General features: G+C 36.1%; 1 protein-coding gene across 5 annotated transcripts in view; it reads left to right on the plus strand.

The window, feature by feature from the left end:
- The window catches only part of LOC137250495 (uncharacterized), a 150,352-nt gene that overhangs the window by 24,749 nt on the left and 103,482 nt on the right, over nt 1–22,121 (plus strand). Inside the window, exon 2 of one of the 5 annotated variants that reach the window (XM_067783387.1) lies at nt 13,341–14,082. The exons of 2 other annotated variants lie outside the window; for them this stretch is intronic. The gene's annotated coding sequence lies outside the window, so the exon portion shown is untranslated. Of the gene's footprint in view, nt 1–13,340; nt 14,083–16,999; nt 17,258–17,454; nt 17,603–22,121 lie in introns of those variants that run through there. 2 more of the 5 variants (XM_067783388.1, XM_067783384.1) reach the window with 2 other exon arrangements.

A 22,121-nucleotide genomic window follows, 5' to 3' on the forward strand; every position in this document is an offset into this window, starting at 1 on the left:
AGAAAGGAGATAATATAGGGAGGGTGAGGGAGAAAATAAATTGGGAGTAGGAAAATAGTAAATGCAGATAATAATGGAGAAAGTGCGTGGGGAAAACAGAAGAGAGAGGAAGCAAGCGAAGTAAAGAAGATGAAAAAAACTAGAAGGCGGCTGAAGAAAGAAAGTGGGAATAGAGGGGACAAAAATTGAGAAAGTCGGAGGGAGGTTTCCAAGGTCTCCATACGTACTTTTTCTTACTGCAATGCAACCTAGTATGAAGGGACGCGAACGCACCGCTTATGGTTTACCTCCCAAATTGCACCAATCTTTGAACAAATAAACGGTAGCGGTTTAACAATTCTGCTAAGATAAAATTTATTTTCGTTGTTCGATTACCGTCAAACGAAACCGTCGAATATGCGGTAGAAGCGGTTAACTCTAATTTTCACTCAAAACGACGACCGATGGAATGACCCCCCAGCGGGTTAGGGAGCTTAGAATATACCCGTGGCAGATATGTCTGTCGTAAGAGGCGACTAAAATACCAAATTGATTCAAGGGTTTGTGTAGCGCAACCCTTTCAAGGGGGAGTAAATTACACGACTCTACAAAAAAAAATTTTGTTCTTTGTCCTAAAATTGATTTTATAATATAAACAAAAACGAAAAGAAAATACCTTTTCTCGGTATATGTAAAGTTTGCTTTCGTAATAGTCGTGGTAACAATACTCCTGGAGCTAGAGTGATAACTAAACAACGATCAGGTTCTGTACAAATCTAGAATAACCTAAAATGTCGTCGCGAAAGTGAAATTATGAAACTGATGCTTTTTGTTACATATGTGGGCAATTTATTGAAGTTCGAGATATAAAATATGAACTAAATACATCTCTCATCTTCTGTGAAGCCTACGAAGCATATTTTGGCTGTCCTGTTTGGAATCTATACAAGACATGGCTCCACATGTTGCTTGTAGTTATTGTAAAAGATGTTTGGAAAGTAAGCAAATTTTATTTAAATAGTAAATTAAATAAAGTAGACATATTGATTTCTCTTTCTATATTTATCTATGAAATTGGCAACACCCAGAATGTGGCAAGAACCAAAATACCACGTTAAAGGCTGCTACTTCTGCATTGTGAATCCGAGTAAAAGACGTAGAGGTAAAAATGCAAAAACTATTGAATATCCTGATCTTGAATCTTCTTCTGCTCCAGTTGCACGATCTGACACGACCAGTACCAGAGCCACCGAAAAAATTATCGCAGAGAAATGGATAATCTCTTAGTTCTTATAAAAGCAATGCCGATAAAGAGTTTTTACCAACACCACTACTGACGATTTTAATGATATCATTAGATATTTAAAGTTACCAAAAAGTAAAGCAGAACTTTCAGGTTCTTCTTCGAACCACGTTATCAAGGCCAATATAATGAAAATATGATGGGAGATTATATTTGAGGTTTATTGAGGGATACTACCTATGAATATAAAGCAAAAAGTAAAAGTGTACACTTTTAAATCATTTTTCTCTATTTTGTAAGTTATTTCGATATTAAAACTTACTAAAAACATTTATTTGAATTGTTTAATTTCCAAGTAAAAATTTAAACCAAAGATTTTGAAAAGTTTCGCTCGTTTCGGTTTCCTAAATAGGAAAGCAAACTTTTTCATGCCATCTATTTTTTTTTTCGTGAAATTACGACCTAAATAATTGAAATTTAATGCTTTGAAGTCCAAGTAAAATGTTGCATTGACCCGTGTTATAGCTTCTCCAACCCAATTGTCAACCTCCCATGCCCGTGGCGAATCCTGTTACTTTAACAGCCGAGGCTCTGGCGAACCCAATCTCCTCATGGATCTAGGGGTAGGGAGGGCGATATGGCCTTGACGGTTTCATGTGGTCATACTAAAAAATCGTTGCCTAGGTGGTCGGGCTGGTGCCTTAATGTTGCTTGTTACCGGAACGTCAGGATCTGCATCTGGCAAAGGACTATCAACATCGATAACACTACCAAGGCCCTTGGGAAGTGTTCTTTTTGCTACAACAACAACAACAACCGATGGAATGAGATACGATTAACGCACATGTAAGAGAAAAGTAACTGTTTAATAACCAGAATAAAAATAACAACAAAATAAAATCTGCTTATTTCAACGAAATTATAAAACGCTATTAACTCCATACAATTACTATGCTTTTGTGAAGTTTAGAATGATGAGATGTTGTTTTCAAATTAGTTTTTCGTTTTAGTGTAAAATTGGGTTGGATGGAGTTAGGAGCTTTTATCGACTCGCCGACAATATGCATATATATATGCATATAAGTCTATCAGAGTGTATCAATTTATATGTAAGGGATGTTACGGATATAAAATTTAAAAATTTCAGCTCTAAAGTGGTTTTAGAGTCCCCTACATTTAAAGTGATTTTTTTTTTAATTTCGACAAATTTAATGTGAAAACGAATATAGCTAAAAAGTTCAGCCTACCAGATTTATGAAAAAGCAAATACATTTATAAAAGATACACTGACGAGACCAGTCTAAGTTCATACAGAAGAAGTAAGTCCCTTACCGAAAACAGATCCATTACAAGCATCATTAAAGTGCAAGCCCGACCATCTCGGTAACGAATTAATATGACCATATTGAACCTTCTAGGACATCTCGTGGAACAGGGGGTCGCTAGGATTTTGTCTGCTAAATATGTATATTAAACCACCTGCAATGGTAAAGTTCTGGTTTTCTGCGCTCCACCGGCCAGCGTATTCCTCATGCCATTTATCGCTGTTTTATCTCACTTCTTCTTCGATATCTCTTTTTTAGCTCTCTCCTCCCACTTTTTCACTGTCTTTATGCGTCTTCCTTACTCCTACTCTTCTTTTTCATATCACAATAGCCTTTCCTTCCCCCTCTCTTTCCTTGTCTCCTTCCTTCCCATTTTTACTCGCATTTTTCGTGGCTTACATTTTCAAATATATTTTTAGGACACGCTCTAATGTATATCTAATTGTATATAATCAATAAAAAAATCCATCTATCATGTGCATGAATGTTACATAAAAATCCTCAAATCAAATCACGTATCTGTGTATACATTCACAAACATAGATATGTATAAGTACTGATAAATAGAAGGAAAAACATACTCATACTTCATTAATCAAAGATTGAGGACAACCTCAAGTGGAGTTGGTTGACTATAAAATTAGATTGCGATTAAGTATTATGACAAGCCATTGGAAATGGCAACGCTTTCTAGTAGTGGCTATGAGCGCCAAGCTTTTTACTATGGAGTAAGTAAGATAAAGTTTTCAAAAACCATGCCCACAAGTGTTTTCGCACAAATTACGTTTCTTTATTTTTTTGGAACGGCTATCAACAGGTGTCAGTTGGTATAGCTTCTTTATCCCTGCCCAAAAACTTGGCTGTAATAAAAAGTCGTTTTATAATGCTTAGAGGAGGAAGATTCGCGGAAGGCAGCGCATCCTCATAAAATTTTAGAAGATAATTTTCAACAGACGAAAAACTAACAAAATGTTTAACATGGACGAGTAAGAATAGTACGGGTTAATTTATTGGTTTTAAAACTGACACGGTAGACTTGGTTAATTTTATGAGAAGGCGCTCTCTCAATGTTTGTGATGTTTTCTCTCATTTACACTAATAAGATTTTGGATAACGGTTTATGTATGTGTCTCTTTTACAGGTTAAAATTACTTGAAAAAACCCCGCGAATGCACCGTACCTCGTCTTGCCCAGATTTACCGCAGGATCCACTTTTTTGCTTCTTTATCTAATCCACAGAAGGCAGAACAAACAACTCGGTTGTAAAGTCCAATAATATTGTCACGGATATTAGCATCACTAAGTTATCCCATCACTAAGGCGATGCTAAGGCCATGCCAAGCAGTATTTACGTTAATAATCAAATCAAGTATACACATATATAAGGCAGCCCAGAGAGATGTCACACACAGATGCATTTACTTATACGCCTATGTGCGCGCGAGAGACTGTAAACTACAAACATTCACATCAATAATTCAATCTTTATGTATCTACATAAACGAATAAATAATTGCGTCTACACATATGTACCATGTACGAATACGAGCAGCGGAGAGTCAATGCGCAAACACATGCATATACATATCTGAGAAGTTTGAGAGCTACTGGACTAGTAGATTCTGAAAGCGCCTAAAAGATGTATAAAATTGTGCAATTTTAGTTATAGCTGAGAAGTTTGAGAGCTCATGGACAATGCTAGTACCTTCTGGAAAAATGCGAACGAGGAAACCAAAGGGTATAAAAGGCAACAGATGTAGAGGCGCTGCAATTCAGTTTGATTTGAGATTTGGATTAAGCGCTATCTAGCGAGCTATAGCAGTATTATTTTGAATAGTAGAGTTTCATTTGAGCTGTCAATCAGTTTGGTTATTAAGTAAGCTATTCGTTGCAAAGTACAAGTGTTAGTGTGAAGTACTTGAATAAAGGCCATTTTCCATTATTCAATATTGGAGTTATTTATTCAACAGTTTAGTGATTCGAAATTCCTGCCGTGGTCAGAATGTAACTCCATTGGTACACCATACCTTGGAACCAATTCGTTTTTAACCACTTCTGCTACTGTTTCTGCTTCTTGGTTTGGGATTGGGTATATCTCTGGCCATTTACTGAAATAATCCATAACCACCAGTACGTATTTGTTTCCGCGGTTGCTAGTAGGAAATGGACCTGCGACATCCATGGCGATCCTTTCAAATGGCGCACCTGAGTTATATTGCTTCATCTGGCCATGACTTCGTGTTCTGGGCCCTTTCGCTCTGCTGCAAACCTCGCAGTTCGCAATCCGCTCAGTGACCGACTGACGGCAACCAACCCAATAGAATCTCTGTTTAATCTTCTCGAGCGTCTTCGTGATTCCAAGATGACCTCCGCTTGGACCATTATGCAGCTCGCTGAGCACGTCAGGAATCCTCTTTCTGGGAACAACTATCAGTTTATTCTTGTATTTACCATCCTCACTCTCCCATACTCGATGAAGGCAACCGGATATCAATTCTAAACTGTTCCACTGTGCCCAATATGACTTCGCAATGGGACTCTCTGCTGACATCTCTTCTCTGTTTGGTCTTTCATTTCGTTCGATCCCTTGCATAACACGTGACAGATCTGCATCTTCTAGCTGGAACTTTCTTAGCTGTTCCTTGCCCCATTCATCTGTACATGTTATATTCATTAGCCGGACATCTATAATGTCTTCTTTAGCCTCGGCTTTTGAACAGTGCTTGCATTCCAGACTACATGGTCGTCGTGACATTGCATCAGCATTTCCATGGGTACTACCTTTTCGATGCTCAATGGAAAAGTCGTAGCTTTGTAGTCGCTCGATCCACCGTGCCAATTGTCTTTCCAGATTACGGAACTGCAGAAGCAATTTCAACGCTGCGTGATCTGTCCTGACACGGAATCGCTGGCCGTAGAGGTATTTGTGAAAATGTTTAATGCACTCTACCAATGCCAACAGCTCTCCCCGCGTAACACAGTAGTTCCTCTCTGGTTTTCCAATCGAACGGCTGTAATATGCAACTACCTTCTCCTGTCCATCGACCAGTTGTGATAAAACGCCTCCTATAGCATATCCACTCGCATCTGTATCTAGAATAAATGTAGCTCCTGGAATCGGATATGCTAACATTGGGGCAGTGCACAAACGCTCCTTCAATGTTTGGAAAGCCACTTCTTGCTCCTTCTTCCATTCAAAAGTTTTGTCTTTTCTTGTAAGCTCATGGAGGCTATGGGCTACGCTGGAAAAATTTGGTACAAATCGGCGGCAATATGTGCACAGCCCAAGAAAACTTCTAAATTCATGTAGGTTCTGTGGTCTTGGCCAATCCTTTACAGCCTCTATTTTTTCATTCGCAGTGCAGATGCCCTCTGTCGTTACCTTGTGACCCAAATAATTGACTTCCTTTTTAAACAGCGCACACTTTTTGGGACTTAATTTCAGACCAGCGCCAGCTATTCTCTGGAAAACTTCCTCCAAGTTCTTAAGATGTTCATCAAAGTTCTTGCCCAATACGATGATGTCGTCCAGGTACACCAAGCATGTTTTCCAATGCAGTCCTTTCAGTACCTGGTCCATGAGTCTCTCAAAAGTAGCTGGTGCATTACAAAGTCCAAAAGGCATCACTGTAAATTGCCAAAGACCATCACCGACACTGAAGGCTGTTTTCTCTTTATCTTCCTCCTTCACCTCCACTTGCCAGTAGCCGCTTTTCAAGTCCAGCGTGGAAAACCATTTCGCACCAGATATCGAGTCCAGAGTGTCGTCAATTCTTGGCAATGGGTAGCTATCCTTTTTCGCTACGTCATTCAACTTCCGGTAGTCCACGCAAAACCTCATTTTTCCATGCTTCTTTTTTACAAGTACTACCGGTGAGCTCCATGGACTAGCTGATGGTTCGATGACGCCGCTGTTGCTCAATTCTTGAATGATTTGAATCACAACTTCCCGCTTCGCCAGTGGAACACTACGTGGAGCTTGACGGATCGGCCTCGCATTTCCAGTGTCAATTTGATGATTCACAACGTTGGTGCGGCCTGGTTTAGAATCATCCTGGTCAAATATGTTCGCGTACTTTAGGAGCAGTTGTTTTGCCTTACTCTGATATGCTTCCTCTAGCCCCTGCATCCATGCCGTGATGTCATTTGAAAGATCAGTATTACTAGCTGAAACGTGTTCCTGGAGCTGTTCACAGTTAATAACTACTTCAGCCTCTTGGCATCTTCCCAAAATAGCTCCTTTAGTCAGTTTGAGTGGTGACTTGAACTCATTGAGTACTCTTACCGGAATACGTCCATCTTGTTTTGTCATAGCCAGGATTTTTCCTACAAGTATGTTTAGTGCTGATTTGTTTGCTGCTTCGACAACCCACAATTTGTTTTTCCCACAATCTCCATCAACCTTTGCCCAGATGACTGCTTCGGATTTTGGTGGTATTTGCTGACTCTCTTCCACCAGCACTCGTTTTCTGCTGTAGCCTCTCTCGTAGCCGAAATTAAGTGGTACATCCATGTTTTTATATCGCATCGTCTTGCTTTGCATGTCGATCTTGATGCCCTGGTCGATTAAGAAGTCCACTCCAATTATGATTTCATCAACAATTTCTGCCACTATAAAATTGTGTACTACCGTGACGTTCCCAATTGCTACTACACATTCTACTTCTCCAATTACCTGGGTGTCCTCTCCCGTGGCTGTACGTAATCTTGCTCCAAGCAATGGTCTTATCTTTTTGTTGACTAAATCCGCTCGAATGATGGAATGAGATGCACCCGTATCTACAGTCAGTAGCCGTTCCTTTCCGTCCACATATCCTCCAACAGTAAGATTGCTCGATCTTCTTCCAATCTGCGAGATAGAGATTATGGGGCATTCAATTGCGGGAGCCAGCTGTCGCCCCTTGCGGCTGACTCGATTTAGTTTAACGATTGAGTGGTCTTGGACATTTGCTCATCACCTTCTGCTCTGCGTTTACGACCACCCACATTGTTGGAGCTATTGGGACCGCTGCTGCAATGTCGTGCAATATGACCTGGGTTGCCGCACTTGAAACATTTAATAACTCCGGCATTTTTCTGTTGTGATCCCTTCAGTGCTTCCAAAATAGTGTCTACCCAATCTGGTCTTTCCACTTCTACACGATGAGCTTTTTATGCTGGTTTACTCAATAGTGAGGCCGTTTCCTGAGTCAATGCATGTGATACCGTTTCAGCAAATGTCAGCTTTGGGTTTGCGTATGTAGCTCGCTTCGTTTCCACGTCCCGTATGCCATTTATGAAACTCTGGATTTTTACCCTTTCAGTGTATTCCACGGGTGCGTCCGCATTTGCAAGATGAGCCAATCTTTCAATATCTGAAGCAAACTCCTACAATGTCTCATTTGCTTTTTGGTAGCGGTTTTCAACTCAATTAGGAATATCTGTTTTCTATTCTCGCTTCCGTACCGTCCCTCTAAAGCGTTCATCAATGTTTCGTAATGGTTCCGTTCGTACTCTGGGATGGTCTGTAAGATTTCCGCGGCAGGCCCTTTCAGTGCCACGAACAGAGCTGCAACTTTATCTTCAGCATTCCATTGGTTCACTGCTGCGGTCTTCTCAAACTGTAGCTTAAAGACCTGAAAAGGAACAGAACCGTCAAAGGATGGTGTCTTTACCTTTGGATTACTCGCTGAAACAGCTGGGCGATTTAGTTGTAACTGCTCCATACGACCTTTTAAATCATCTACTTCTGCCTGAAATTGAGCCATTTATGCATCCTGCGCTTCCAGTTTTGATGATACCTGTTCCAAAATTTCTGCCGACATTTCAGATATACGTGCCTCTTGCGCTTCCAATTGAGATGCCATATATGTCTTTTGGTCTTCCAGTTGAGATGACACTTGCGACGTCATTTCTGAAATACGTGCCTCCTGTAATTCCAGTTGGAATGCCATATATGTCTTCTGTGACTCCAGTTGGGATGTTATATTTGTCTTCTGTTTTTCCAGTTTGATGCCATATATGTCTTCTTCTCTTCCAGTTGTGATGACATTTGTGACGACATTGATGCTACTGTCGATGTTTGTGCAGATATTGCAGCCAATATCATGTTCAAGCCTGTGCTGGTAACCGTCTACGATGTTTCGTTTTTCTCTTCAATTTTTGTTGTCTCCTCGCCATCAAGATGAAAGACATACTCTTCCACATCAATTCCTTCTGCTTCCATTGCCTCTCTTAGCCGTGCCTGAAGCTCGTGTTTAACGCCGCTTGTATTCAATGCACGGTTCTCCAACTCCTTCTTTAGTTGCTGGATCTTTAATTCACTGAACTTTGCCATGTCCTTGTTGTCCTCCGGAATTTATTCAACAATTCCTCTTCTGACACCAATTGTAACGATTTTACTTGCAAATCCTCTTATTTCGAATCACTAAACTGTTGAATAAATAACTCCAATATTGAATAATGGAAAATGGCCTTTATTCAAGTACTTCACAATAACACTTGTACTTTGCAACGAATAGCTTACTTAATAACCAAACTGATTGACAGCTCAAATGAAACTCTACTATTCAAAATAATACTGCTATAGCTCGCTAGATAGCGCTTAATCCAAATCTCAAATCAAACTGAATTCCAGCGCCTCTACATCTGTTGCCTTTTATACCCTTTGGTTTCCTCGTTCGCATTTTTCCAGAAGGTACTAGCATTGTCCATGAGCTCTCAAACTTCTCAGCTATAACTAAAATTGCACAATTTTATACATCTTTTAGGCGGTTCCAGAATCTACTAGTCCAGTAGTTCTCAAACTTCTCAGATATATGCATGTGTTTGCGCATTGACTCTCCGCTGCTCGTATTCGTACATGGTACATATGTGTAGACGCAATTATTTATTCGTTTATGTAGATACATAAAGATTGAATTATTGATGTGAATGTTTGTAGTTTACAGTCTCTCGCGCGCACATAGGCGTATAAGTAAATGCATCTGTGTGTGACATCTTTCTGGGCTGCCTTATATATGTGTATACTTGATTTGATTATTAACGTAAATACTGCTTGGCATGGCCTTAGCATCGCCTTAGTGATGGGATAACTTAGTGATGCTAATATCCGTAACAATATCTATATTATCCGCATACGCCAGTAGTTGTACGCTCTTATTGCAGATTGTACCTGTTGCTAGAATTGTCTGCTCCAGCATTATGTTAAAGAAATTGCACGAAAAGGAGTCGCCTTGTCTGAAGTCTCGTTTAGTTTCAAACGAGGAGTTGGTGGTAATGCTCAACGTCATTTGGCAGACCTTTACTTACTTTGCAGGGAACTTAAACACTTACATAGCACCATAAACCCAACTTATTTTCGCGTTGTCAAAGGCTGATTTCAAGTCGGCAAAGAGATGGTGAGTGTCGATTATCTTATCATGAGTTTTCTCCAAGATATGACGCATCGTGAGAATCTGGTTGATGGTAGGTTTACCAATCAATTTGTCGACTATGGGTTTCAGTCTGTGGCACAGTACGATATATATAACTTTATACGCGATATTGAGCGGGCTGATTCCGCGGTAATTGGTACGATTTACGGAAATGCATTTCTTGTGGATTGGGCAGAGCACACTTAATACCCAAATTGGGGTTTCGGATTCGCCTTCTCCCTCGATAGCTAGCAATAATGAGAAGTGTTACCTACAAAACTTAAACACACTCTGTATGTCAGTAATCAGGCCGCCATTATTATTTCTGCAGGAATCTTCCCCTATCTTGAAACCTTCCGTCATCTGACGTATTTTTGATCGAATTTTCGAGCATTTTTTCCATAAGCCAGCATCTGAAGCTCCCCGCCCTCCTGCCATTTTGCCCCACGTTTATTCCTCCTATACAGGAAACCGTTTCACATAGCTAAGCTGTGAAATGCAAACGAAAACAGTTTACAAGTCGGAGCTTTCTTTGCGGAGTTACTACATTAAATCGACATTTAAGAACTTGATCAACAGTCTTCGTCTTATACCTGAAAATTTTGTTGCTTTTATTTTTTTCTGGTAGAAATAATATGATTTATCGAATATCTAGTTTAAGATAAAATTCAAAAGCAATGGTCTTTTTAATTCCGTTTAAGATTAAAAAAAAAAAATAATAATAAATGTAAGGCGCGATAACCTCCGAAGAGATCTAAGGCCGAGCTTCTCTTCCAATTTGCGTCGTGCTCCTCTTGATTTTTCCCTACAAATTGGCCGGACGGGACCTACATGTTTTATGCCGACTCCGAATGGCATCTGCAAGGCAGATGAGTTTTCACTGAGAGCTTTTCATGACAGAAATACAATCGGAGCGCTTGCCAGACACTGCCGAGGGGCGACCCCGCTTAGAAAAATTTTCTTCTAATTGAAAAATCTTATTTCTAAAATTTTGATGTTGCTTTGCCCGGGAGTTGAACCCAGGGCATACGGTGTGATAGGCGGAGCACGCTACCATCACACCACGGTGGCCGTTTAAGATTAGCTATAGGCTAAATCAGTATGATTTCGGTACAAGTTGACAAATATTCGGCTGATAAAAATCCATTCACGAGTGCGGAAATTCCCTGAATATATTTTTGCATATTTGAAAACCGATGTAATCCATGTTTGACACTCTTAATGATTCCGACCGAAAGATAAGGGGATAATGGCCCCTATTATGAGATAAATTCGATCTTCGACTGTGGTCGAAAGAGCTGATCGAACGAATTTTCATTCGGTATTATGACACTCATTCGATCAAGACTAGTGTCATTGTTCGATAATTCGATAAATGCAACCGTTAAGAAAAGCACATTCCTATGATCTGTCAAATAAAATAAAAGCATAATTATTATGAAGAAAAAAGCTTAAGTACTGGAACTAGACATAAGTATAAAACGCTGAAATGAATTTCAACGCGTAATTGTAGCTTTCTAAACATTGTAACTTTCTGAACCTGTTGTTACATGTGTAAAAAACTAAACTTCATAATGACCATAGAAGCGTTCATGGACTTGCTATCAAGTAAAGATGAATGGCTGCAACAATGCACAAGAGCCAAGTCTATTCCAACCATTTTGAAATTGGCAACAATTCTCACATTTTGCGCTAGGGATTGTCTCAGCTGAGCACCGTTCTGCAAGTTCTGTCTGTTATAAGCGGATTTTGTTCAATTTATGAAATCATTCTTCCAACCAGTTGTTTTTTATTCACGACCTTGGACCTATATGTAGGGTTCTTAAAATATATTGACTAAATTATTTTTATTTAATTTTGTTATTATGTTACTTTGAACTTTGTAATTTTAATATGTTTTACAATATTTTAATTTTCAATATTGATTTTACTATTTTCAAAAATTTTCATAATTATTCAATTTTGCATCATGAAATTATAACATTTTCTTTTAAATAATTTTTGTGTGGATATTAATTTTAATAAAAATAAAGCATCCTACACTATATACGATTAATACAAATAGTTCGAAATTACTATTACGTAGCAAAAAAGTAGAAGATAAACACAAAAAACTTATATTTCAAACAATTTTCTTCTATTTCGATACAGCGTCGACAACAAATTTCTATTCGCTCCAAAATTAGATACAGAACGAAAATTTCGACAGAGATTAGATGTCATAATACCAATTTTTAATTCGATTTTCGATGTTCGATAGCCAGCGAAGATCGAAAAATGCTCATAATAGGGGCAATGTTCTGTGCATGAGTGGGAAAAAGCGATCGCTTAGGCCCGATTTTTCAGTGCAAGTTCAACTCAGTTTGTCAGTTAAGCTACGCTTAAACTGATTCTGCAGTTTTTCAGTCTACTTTAACTGATGTTTAAGCTGAGTTTAAGCGACCGATTTGACAGGGTTAAACTCTAGTTAACCTAGCAGTTATTTGCGTTCGTTCGAATTGGCGTCGAATATACCCAACAAGCATTTGGGCTAAATTACCATTAGAGCTCATGTTTATAACTAGGTATACTTCTAAAATCTCAAGAGTTGTTTCGAAACAGTGGCTCAACTTGAGAATCATAGCGTACTCAGATAAAGAGGATTTTTTTTATAAAGCAAAAAAGGCTATTGCTTAAGGTGAAAAAATTTAATTAACAACTTGTTATATTCAACCTAGACTCAAATGTAAAATTCCATACTACATTATTTATTAAATAAAATATATATAATTTATTTTTGATTAATCGTACTTCATTACTGCTTTCAACCAGGTTTTTATTTGTGAAAATAAACAGCTGTTGGTTTTGGTGGTATCACCTTGGAGATTTTTTTTCAACTCCACCTCAACTCGATATCCAGCGTAGGATAGAGAAATGTGTTGAATATTCATTTGAGAACTGTACATTTCTCAAAATCTCTCGAAAGTTGGATAATAAGTGGAAAATATTAATGACGTGGGAGAACAACTCGAAAACTCTTAATTTTACAAAGGTTGGATAGTGATTGGAGAATGAAGTTGGATATCAACTCGAGAACTATCTGGTTTAAGAATAATTAAAAAATGATGTTGGATATCACTCCCGGAACTAGATATATATTTCGCTGCAGTTTTTTTCCCATATTTGTTGGGTAAACAAAATTCAGCTGTTCGGTATCTACACATTATCAAGATAATAAAAAAACCAATGTTGGCGCACAAAGAAGCATACCCCAAAGGTGGCCTTAAACTGTGACTGAAAAACTGCTCAATAGTTTAACTGTAGTTTAAATTTGACTAGAATTTAAGCAAACTCAGTTTAAGCCTAGCTTAACCAACTACTGAAAAACCGGGCCTTAATCAAGGAGATATCTCTTCACAGTGGGCAAAAGAACAAGCAAAATAAGTTTAAAGAAAAAACAACGAAATTAATATAGATCTAAATCTTTTGATTAATAAATGATTTGGTATATTTGTATAAACGATGAAAATAATATCTTCAAAATAATTATAAAAAAAAAAACGTTGCCTAAAGTTAAACTGGCTACCTGATAAATAAAACCTACACTTACGGTCAACAAAAAAAAAAAAAAAACAGACCAACGAAAACTTGTCCCCTCTTACAGCAATGAAAGTTTTTAGTCATTGTGCTGAACATTGATAATACCTCAGCTAATTGAGTGATATGTTAGGATGGGAAAATTAGTAAGTCCCTAAAAATGATGGCAGTTTTCACAAAACTCATAGTGTTATCCTTAAGGAAATTACTTAATTGTCTACAAACCGAAATATAAATAGTGTAGGCGCTGTACATGGCCATTCTGAATCAAAAATATGGAATCGGTCACTTTATCCACTCCTTCTGGAAGCGGATGAGCACGAAAGGCCACTGAATGCGGTGATAGTGATATCATTAAGGTAGCTCTCCTGAGCACATTTAAAAATGCTGCAGAAATTGCCACGGAGTTGCAGAATAGTATAAACATTAGACAAATAAGAATCGCAACGGAACAGCGCTTTTATTTTTGTTTTTTATCAACGCCCTAGATTGGTGAGAAGTGTGATGGCTAGTACCCAGGACCTACCTAATTATTTTCTAGCTTTTAGTATTATTATTACTTTATGTAAGTATTGTTTTCAATAAAAACGTTTAACTTAAAATTTTTGTTTAAATTATTTTATTTACTTACAAAATTTGAACTTATGTGATCCAAAGTATTTTGATGTCACTTCTACCGGACTGTATGCAATATTTGTTCAATGAGCCAAATCGATATCGATTCTTGCGCCAACTTCCAAATATGAGCCAATTCGGACCACAAATACGAATTTTTTGAATATCTCGATCCTTGCGCCACCTAGCGGAGATTTTCTTTTATTTTTATTGCATTGTAATCGGGCTCAGAACTATATTCCAAGCTCGTAGCTTATCGGAAATTTACTTTAATTTCAATTACAAAGTTCGTAAATAACGCTACACAGAGTCAAGCTAAATAAAACCGTTTAATAAAATGTAAGGCGCGATAGCCCCAGAATGTTTCATGCCAACTCCGAGCAGCATCTGCAAGGCGGATGAGTTTTCACTGAGAAGATTTTCATGGCCGAAATTCACTCAGAGTGCTTGGCAAATCACTGCCAAGGGTAGACCCAGCTTAGAAAAACTTTCTTCTAATTGAAACAACTTTTTTCTATAACTTTGGTTAAGCCTTGCCCGGGGCGTTAGCAGGATCTTCGGTGTGGTAGGCGGAGCACGCTACCACCACATCACGGCAGCCACCTCTTATGGCTTTTAATAATTCATTGTGTAATAATTATTTGTTACGTGCTACAAGCCTTATACATAACGTCATTTTTCTCTTTAGTTCTCATTTAATTTTTTTCACTAAAAGCAAATGCCAAGACGTACAAGTGGGTATATTTTATTCGCTTTAGCGCAAGCACATATTTGCTTACTTGTAGCTCAAGTTAGCTTACGAAAAAGCAAAAGGACAGACGGGCATTGCACTATCAGTTTCGTTTAGATGCTGATACATTTTATAGCTAGTAGACGTTCGCATGCCGTTATTAATAACCGTTATGCGAATAAGGTCCCAATAGATTTTGTGCTAAGCACAACTATGTAGGCTCAATTACATTTGATAAGCAGCACTCAATTACTTTGTACCTATAGGTTTTATATAAACTACTTAGTCAACTATAATTAAGAAAGCACGCTTGCGCACTTATCAAAGAAAAATGAATTTAGCTTAGTTTAGAAAGATAATTGTTGAGTTTAACTACCTTCATAAGATATATGTTATATGACTTGGATGCGCTTGATCAGCGACCATTTAAATTTCCTCTTACTTAATAATTAAATAATTTCGCAACGGAACTCACACACACCTACATAAGGTACTTACAAATACATACTTACAGATAATGGAGCATTCCACGATTGGTACGGCACAAATCATATGCATTTTTAAAATCTTCTACCTTAATTTAAGGCCAAATATAACTTATTCAGACATATATTTAATGCATTCATATTGTGTGGTATATGTGTAAATAAAAATCAGCCTTTGAAATATTTGTATGTATGAAAAATACAAAGTAATGCGTTTGTACGGGACAGCAAATATTGACCAGATTTTGTGGTTGCAGTGAGTTGGACGAAATAATATTCAAAATTTAACAAAATTAAATTAAATTAAATTAAATTATATTAAATAAAATAAAATTAAATTAAATTAAACCAAATCAAATAAAATTAGTATAAATTAAATTAAATTAAATTAAAATAAATTACATTAATTTAAATTAAATTAAATTATATTAAATCAAATCGTTCGTCAATCGAACGAACGAAAAATTGTTGAAATGTTATCTAGCTGCTATCATAGTGTTGGTAATATCTTATCCGACTGTTATCGATTTGTTATCAAAAAGTTATCGATTGTTTACGGAAAAGTTTTCGATATGTAATTAGAAAGAATATCAAATTTGTTTTCGGAAACTTACACATTTGTTATCGATTTTACTATCAGAAATATATAGTTTTGTTATTGAAAAGTTGTCGATTTTTATGGTAAATATCGATGTTTTATAGAAATTTTATCGAGTTCTTATCGGATGTTATTATTTTTTTTTACAGATACCGATAAAACGTCAATATAAAATCAATAACACATGTAATCGATAAAGAGCCATAAGAAACCAATAAGACTATGAAAATCTGTTTATAAATCGACAGCGAGCTGAAAATAAATCGAAAACTCGACGATATTAATTCGCTTTCAATAACAAATAATGAAACAAGAACTAGTCGGTATCTTTGCTCCCGGTAAGCAGCAGACGAAGTTTTTTTTTTCAAAAAGCCCGATACTTTTGTTTTCTGATAAAGTTACCTCTGTTGGGCTTCGACTTCAATACATGGAGGAGCTCTAGTCAAATAAAAAAAGTTAGTTTCCCAGACGTTTACCTGGACCAGATTGGTGTTATATGTACGAATGTACGAACCGTGATCAAAATCAATTTTTTTTTTAAATCGCAATAGCTCTGACATGGTGAATCAGATTAGATTCATAATCTATTATCACTTTTAAGAAAAGTTAATGCATTCATATTCCTCGCTTGAATGAAATAGTTTTTCCATACGTGATCGTAAAACATGATGTTTTCACATTGAACTTCATGTGTACTTGGTACTCACGCCTGTTTATTTTTTAAGTGAATACTAATTTTGAATTCCTCGTGACGTTGAGGTGTAAAATATTCAAAATATATTAGTATTGGAAATTATAAAGGAGAACAATTCGAAAATAGGGAAAAATTTGCGATTTTCCATGGAATTCTCGTAATAGCAATCAAAAAATATTTCTAATTGAGCAACCGATATGCGGTACCGACTTTCGTTTAATTTTCATTTACAACTCGTTCTTTTATGTACTTGTAAGTGTTTGTATTTAGTATTCGTATGTTAGTAAGTAGTAAGTCATTCAAGTCGGCTTTTTAGACAAAGCTGGAGGAGAAATAAAACTGATAGTTCTAGTGATAGTAACAACAGTCAAGGATTGCACATATGAATAAGCTTATCATATAAGATTAAAAAAATCGCATTACACGAGTGAGTAAAAGCGTTAAGGAAATGAAGGAAAAATATGCGATGTGATTCGTAAAGAAATAGTAAATCTGATCTACTTATGAATATAAAAATATTTTGATTGATGTTATCGATGTAAATTTAAATGTACGTACAAGTATACATACATATATAGATTGATCTCAAGACATGCAAGTATCATCAAAAATATTCCGGTACGTATAAGAAAAAAAAGAAAGAAAACATTAGACTCAAACATAAAGCTTAAGTCGTACTGCACCAATTTTGAATTTGCACAACTGTTGTTACGTATGTATGTATATATGTACATATGTATGTTCGGTAGTCGTATGTGGTGATTACATATTTAACTGTGTGTGCGAATTCGAAGTTAGCTTGGTTTTTAAAGTGGCGCGCAAAATTAGTCGATCGCAGTTATTCAACGGTAACAGTTGTATTTAACGGTTCAAGTTTGAAACATAAATATTTTTTAATTCTTATTAATAAGGACAAATTATAAAGAAATTTAAAAAGGCATTAAAATTTTGTGTAACTTTGGTGTAAGTGTTTAAAGTTTTTAGTAAACTTTGTGGGTATTAAGCCAAGTAATTTTTTTTTTTTAATTACAATGAAATAAAAATAATAGAGCTTTGTTCTAAACTGAAAAAATAAGCAAAAAATAAATTTAAAACGGCATAAATTCGCGTGTCTGGATACATTCTTACACAGAAATTATATTTTAAATTTTGAAGAAAACCTTAAATCTAACCCAAAATCATTTTGGAACTTTGTCAACTCGAAGAAATCAGTTTCGAATATTCCGTCCTCTCTTTTTCTTGCTGAAAAAGCTGTCGATACTTCGGAGGATGCTGCAAATCTCTTTGTTAAATACTTTATGAACAATTTCACTTCTGATTCTGACAATCATGATATTATTACTTTTAATATTCAGGCTTCTATTGACTTCGGTAATGTAGTACTGTCTAAGGAAGATGTTTTTAATGGGCTTATTCGGCTTAAGATGTCGACGAGTACTGATATCGATGGTTTGTCTGCAATTTTGTTTAAACAATGTGATTCCCTAGTCTATCCACTGTTTTTAATTTTTAATAATTCGTTATCTACAGGTACTTTTATTGATGCGTGGAAATTAGCGTTCATTATACCTATTTTCAAGAGCGGCAATAAAAATTATATTACTAATTATAGGCCTATTTCAAAACTTTCCACCAAGCTATTTGAATGTATCAAGCAAGATAAATTACGTTTCTGTGTTAAGAATTTTGTGTGTGGATTATTTCCAGGACGCTCAACTGTGTCTAATTTGACTATATCTCGGATGACTGACTCGCAGCTTTTCAGGCAGGATATCAGGTTGACGCTGTATATACTGACTTTTCCAAGGCATTCGATCGGGTCTCCCATGTTATTTTGATTAAAAAGTTAGCCTGTTTGGGCTTTCTCTCAGTATTTTTGAGTTGGATTGAATCCTACTTATCTAATCGTCGTTGCATGGTTGTAGTTGATGGTGTTAGGTCTCATCCATTCGTTGCTTCCTCGTTGCTTTCTTGAATGAATGTGACGTTCTATATTTGTGAATTCTATGTAAGCATATATCAAAAGACCTAAACTTTAGGAAAATGAAAGAAAATTTCGAAAGTTTTTTTTCTGATACCTTTTTCTCATTTTCTTCAATTTTTGTATATACTTCTAACTTCAATTAAACAAAAAAGCACACTAATACACGCTTTTGACATTTATATATCAATTTACTGTTATTGTGATTCGAAAACTTAAATTATTTCTTATGGTCATATATATTCACATGTGACTCATTGAACGTTGTAAACAAAATTGTTTTTGCTACATTCAGGAGTCACATTTGATTCACCAAAAAAAATAGCCAAAATAAGGTAAATATATGTCAAATTATTTATAAAAATAATATTTTATAATATATATTCATATTATTCAATTAAGCAACACAAAAAAATAATGGGCGTGGGTAATTCTCAAAGCGCTTTGTATGGGGACAGGGAAGTTATTAAGATATACTTGCCTATTCATAGCCTTCATGATGCGGTATTGTTGCAAGAAGCTTTGGATAAACTTAGTAACTGGTGTAATAATAATCGGTTATCACTTAACCTAAAAAGTGCTTTCAAATAACTTTTTCGAAGCGTGTCAACTTGATTGATACCGTGTATCAAATATCAAACTCGCCCCTGTTGCGGGTTAATGAAATTAAGGACTTGGGAGTAATATTTGACTCGAAGTTTTCGTTTACAAGTCATATTAATGTGTGCATTGCTAAGTCGTATGCCATGCTAGCTTTTTTTAAGCGTCATAGCTTGGATTTCAGGGACCCGTATACGCTAAAGCTTTTATATTCCGCGTTTGTGCGATTCAAACTTGAGTACGCTTGTTTCATTTGGTCTCCGTATTATTATCCTGTCATGTTGCAAGAATTGAACGAATCCAAAAAGTATTCGTACACTTTGCATTACGCAGTCTACGCTTCTCGGATCCTATCCCGACTTATAAAGCTCGTTGCTTATTGATTAACCTCAAATTAATGCAGGACAGGAGGACAATTTTATCGCTGTCGTTCGTTTTCGATTTGTTACGTGGGGTTGTTGATTGCCCTGTGCTCCTGGAGAGGATTTTCATTAATATACCGGCTAGAGCTCTTCGTGCTTCTGAGTTTTTTATATTGGTGTTCTTAGGGCTCTTTATGAGCGGAATGCTCCAATTATTAGAGCCTTAATTGAGTTCAATAGAATTTCTAAATTTTGTGAGATAGATTTTTCTTGTTCGAAAGATGGCTTTCTGAGAATTTTAAATACTTTTTATAAGTAAGGTAATTTATATTAACATTTTTAACTACTTTACACTTTTATAATTAGCCTATAAGATTCTTTTTTAATTGGCTTAAATAAATAAATAAATACAAGTAAATAAGTTTGTAGTAAGTTTAAAATAAAAAAAAATATCACTTTGTACCTCAACTATTTTTATATGTAAATTTCTCTCACTGTATTTTTTTATTTTACTTTAAAGAATATGTGTAATTTTTTTAATATTTCAATTAAATGTTTTATCGGACTCTTTTTGAAAAAAAATCAATTATATGTGTTAAAAAACTTACGCGGTGTGCTTGAAAGCACCTCAAATGCAAATCCAATTTTTTCTACTATCCAGAATCTGTAAAAGTGTCTAAACATAAAAAAATTCAAATCCCACTTTTTAAAAAAGAAAAAACAATTTCTAAATGTCAACATCTTGATTATGTGTAACTTTTTGATCAATTGGTAAAATTAATTTAGATCTTTGATGAAATGAAATGAAAATGTGACTAAATAAAAAAATTTATTTACAACTTTTTGCTGATAATCGAAAAAAAATGTATATCCGACTTTCAAAACTATCAATTTGTGATTTAACAAGTAAAGAACCCTAAGTTCGAGCATTATATACCCAACGTATGCTCTCATATGAAAATCGAAGAAAATGCGACCGAGCTTGGCGAAATTTGTTAAGAACTGTCCTTGATACAATGTTCTTAATGAATTTCGTCAAGCTCGGTCCCATTTTTTTCGGATTTCATATTAATAGCAGCAAACTTGGATCATTTACATTTTTTTGTTTTTTGCATTTTTTGTACTTTGCAGTAACTTATCTATAATGATAATATATTTGCGTGTCAAAAAATTAAATGGTTAAAAGTTTAAGCCAACTTCCTAGGTGGGTGTGGTGGCCAACCGATTTGGTTAATTTTCATAAAGGAAATATATAATGCCAGGGACAACCCCCTTACCAAATTTCAGCCTGACATCTTCAACTGCTCAGGATTTATGGCTAAAAAGACTTTAAAATTTTCTTGTCCTAAATGCCACGCCCCTTTTCAAACTTTCATTTTCTGTCATAAAGTTAACCCATATATGAAGTTCCATCACGTTATCTATATTCGGTAATGAATTATCGCATTTTTTCCAAATTTCGAAATTTTCGATATCAAAAGAGTGGGCGTGGTTATCACTCATTTTGGACAGTGATCTATTCCTAGTCCAGGTAAGCGAGTGTATCAAGTTTCGTAAAAATATCTAAATTTTTACTCAAATTAACCTGTTAACAGGCAGATGGGCGCATATGGCTTAATCAAAATATTTCTCAATAATTTTGATGTAAGGTATATATACCTATCTCGATTATTTTTTTGCCATTACATACTACTGTTATCCAATTAAAGTTATGATACATATAAATGATACATGAGATAAGTACACATTGGGTATAAAAAAACACATACAAAATTTATGAAATTTTCGTACGGAATTTCTGTAGGAGCAGAGACATCTCTTTAAAACAAAAACAAGTGTTAAATATTTTTTTTTACAACTGGAAATGGAAACATATTTTCAATTACTTCAAAACTACTTATGTGAAATTGATTACTCCAACCAAGCACCAGGAACGTTTGTGAATAATTGCATTCCCATATGCGGAATTTCCCTTGTTAATTAAAGCAAAGCTTTTGCGAATAAGCATACATACAAATTAAGGTCTAACTTAAGGTAGACATATCCAACATTGCAATTGCTTGTGCTTTTGTTCCACACCGGAAGCTCCAACCCTTTTAACTCGGCCAGAAGCGTGTTCTTCCTCATGCCGACTGAGAAATAGAGACATTTTCGCGAACTGCATTTTATCTGTCCTTACTGCATCGCAGGCCCATGTCAGGTGCTCGCTCCTCTCCCAAGCACGGGACTACTGCCCTGTACTGTGGGTGGACAATCTTACTCTCTAATATATCCGGTACGTTGCGGGAACAAGAGCCACTAAGGTACAAGCCCGACCACCTCGGGAAAGATTTAATATGACCACATTGAACCTTTTAAGCCATAACATTAAAAAAGAGTCGCATATGCTCCCTGGTAGCAAATCATCTAATATGCAAAGCGCATAGCACCATCGATTAAGGGTTTGCCTAATCTTGGCCTTCCTGTGTTAAGCGCTCTATCCGCTAGGCCATACATATGAAAACGAATAAAATTAACTTATAAACAATTTTAACTAATC

The sequence above is a fragment of the Eurosta solidaginis genome, chromosome 4, assembly GCF_040869045.1.
Source record: "Eurosta solidaginis isolate ZX-2024a chromosome 4, ASM4086904v1, whole genome shotgun sequence".
NCBI lineage: Eukaryota > Metazoa > Arthropoda > Insecta > Diptera > Tephritidae > Eurosta > Eurosta solidaginis.